The sequence below is a fragment of the Elephas maximus genome, chromosome 10 (assembly GCF_024166365.1).
Source record: "Elephas maximus indicus isolate mEleMax1 chromosome 10, mEleMax1 primary haplotype, whole genome shotgun sequence".
Lineage (NCBI taxonomy): Eukaryota > Metazoa > Chordata > Mammalia > Proboscidea > Elephantidae > Elephas > Elephas maximus.
The window spans coordinates 24794054-24797142 of record NC_064828.1 but is presented as its reverse complement, the minus strand read 5'-3'; the positions used below and the strand labels follow the sequence as shown (position 1 = coordinate 24797142).

At 40.6% G+C, this 3089-nt stretch overlaps 1 pseudogene; it reads left to right on the top strand.

Annotated features, from left to right (window-relative positions):
* The first annotated feature begins 889 nt into the window (after window positions 1–889).
* Window positions 890–1603, top strand: LOC126084430 (sorcin-like; annotated as a pseudogene).
* The last annotated feature ends 1486 nt before the right edge of the window (window positions 1604–3089 follow it).

Here is a 3089-nt window from a genome sequence, read left to right as displayed (position 1 = left end):
AGGACACTCGCAGTCATCTCCCCACCACGTCACTCACATCCTCTGAGTTGTTTTTCAGACCCTCCTGAGAGCCCTGGAAAAATCCAGATCTAACCAACTCAGAGTAGCCTGACATGGGCAAAGAAGACCACCATGACCATGATCAACAAACAACCCCGGGCTGCCACACATGCTTGATAATGCAAGAGAACTTACGTCAAGGAACCAAAAGACTCATGCCAAGGAACCAAAATCACCAGAAATGCATCATCGACAGCAGTCAAGCCCATTTTGAAAGCATTTGGTCCGTCGGCCACTTCTGTAGAAACTGTGAATAGGTGAAACCTCTGACCCTGCCTACAGTTTCCCTCCACCCCTAAATGAATATGTATAAATTGTACATTGCTCACGCAGATCAGAGACATCAACCTGAGGTTGATACCTCTGAGTTCCCACTTGCTAGCCTGGGAAGTAAATTCTTTCATCCTCACAAAACCAGCTTCTGAACGTTTGACTTTTGCATGCACAGCACAGACGTGTTGGTCTGGTTTCATGACCGTCATGAGCCTCAAAATGTTTGTTTCCTTTGTAGCGGCCGCCTGTATTCTGGGGATAATCCGTGCTGTATCTCAGTTTGTTTTTGTCATAAATTTGTCTTTTTTGTGGCCCTAATAATGTAGATAGTTTTTATTGTGATTTTTCTCAGGTCATGAAACTGGCTTGTGTAGAAACAAGCTAGAGTTTCTAATCATTGCTAAAAGAAGGCTTATATCCATGGCCACCTTCTTCTTTTTAATCACATATTTTCATTTTGGTTACCATGGGAAATGTTCATCAGGGGACTTATTCAAAGCATTTCTCATGTTATCAACTCACATCACTGTGGTGGTGATTTTGTTTTTTATGCCACATGTTTCTTTACTTTCGGCCTTTCCCTACAACATCATTGGATAATTATGTACTCATTGTCGACTTTGCTTTCACTCCTGTTTTGAATTCTGCCATCTATATGTTAAGAAACAAAGACTTGAGGTCAGCACCACGGCCTCCCTGGGGCACCCTAACTCCAGAGGCGGCTCCTACCCAGGTGAGGGACTCCCGGAGGGCTTGCTCTTCCCAAAATCAGGATTCACTGCATGGTTACTTTGCTCCTGTAGCTAGGCAGGATAGGCAAATAGATGCCGATGAGCTGCAGAGATGTCTGACAGTCAGGGATTGCCGGAGGGTACAAACCTTTTAACCTGGAGACTTGTCAGCTTATCATTTCAATGCTGGATAGCAGCATGTCTGGCACAATGAGTTTCAATGAATTTAAAGAACCCTGGGCTGTACTGAATGGCTGGAGACAGCATTTCATCAGTTTTGACAGCTACAGAAGTGGAACAGTGGGTCTTCAAAAATTACAGAAGGCCCTGACCACTATGGGATTTAGGTTGAGTCCTCAGGCTTTGAATTCAATTGCAAAGAGGTACAGCACCAATGGAAAGATCACCTTTGATGATTGCATTGCCTGCTGCATCAAACTGAGGTCTCTCACAGACAGCTTTCGAAGATAGAGACGGGTCAGCTAGGTGTTGTGAACTTCCCATATGATGATTTCATTTATTGTGTCATGAATGTTTAAATCAAGAGGAAGCTATGTGAACATAATTGGCATTCCTCCTTGGGTTCTCTGCTCCTACTCTGCCTTCAGTACTGTGTGTAAACTACATTGCCACTTACCCTTAACAGCTTGTCGTAAATGCTTATTACTTTATGTACAGCTAAAGTTTTCCATTTAGTTTTGATAATAAATTCTCTAGAATTTTAATAATATATGATCTGGACTATTAAACAATTTAGAGCTTCTATAAGCCATTGTCAATTGTGCCTTATTTTCTTGCTAACTCACTTTTGTGCAAATGATTAAGATGAATTATATATTTTTCATTGTAAGACACTAAAAACTTTACTCAGATGATAGATGTTGTCTTCTCCCAGAGGTACTTGTACATGGTATTGAAAGTTTTAACATACAGAGCATTCATATGTACATGATTTAGACTCCCTTAGATATAAAAAGAACAAGTTTTAAGGCTGACAGATATTTTGACAGCTATGAGTTGGAATCTACTCAATGGCAACAGGTTTGTTTTCGGGTATATGAATGGACAGGGAATTTAAGTGATTATTTTCTGCCTCTTTAAAGCAGTGGTAAATACTCTGTTACCACTGAATGGTAAATACTGTTACCAGCTCCCTCTTTGTCATGTAGACCTTTGTTAAATATACTGCAAAATTCCTGTTCAATATGAACTTTTTTGCTGTTGTTAGTTGCTGTCGAGTTGATTTCAACTCATAGCAACCCTATGTCCAACAGAATGAAACACTGCCGAGTCCTGTTACAGCCACTGTGTCAATCCATTTCCTTAAAGGTCTTCCTCTTTTTCACTGATCCTCTGCTTTACTAAGCATGATGTCCTCTTCTAGGGACTGGTTCCTCCTGATAACATGTCCAAATTATGTGAGACAAAGTCTCACTATCCTTGCTTCCAAGGAGCATTCCGGCTGTACTTCCAAGACAGATCTGTTCATTTTTTTGACAGTCCATGGTATATTCAATATTCTTCACCAATACCATAATCCAAAGGCATCAATTCATCTCTGGTCTTCCTTATTAATTGTCCAGCTTTTGCATCCATATGAGGCAACTGAAAACACCACGGCTTGGGTCAGGTACACCTTAGTCCTCAAAGTGACATCTTTGCTCTTCAAAACTTTAAAGAGGTCCTTTGCAGCAGATTTACCCAAATGCAATGTGTCTTTTGATTTCTTGACTGCTGCTTCCATGGCTGTTGATTGCAGATCCAGGTAAAATGAAATCCTTGACAATTTCAATCTTTTCTCCATTCATCATGATGTTGCTTATTGGTCCAGTTGTAAGGATTTTTGTTTTCTTTATGTTGGTGTGTAATCCATACTGAAGGCTGTAGTCTTTGATCTTCCTCAGTAAGTGCTTCAAGTCCCTTCAGTAAGCAAGATTGTGTCATCTGTATATTGCATGTTGTTAATGAGTCTTCCTCCAATCCTGATGCCACGGTGTTCTTCATATAATCCAGCTTCTCAGATTA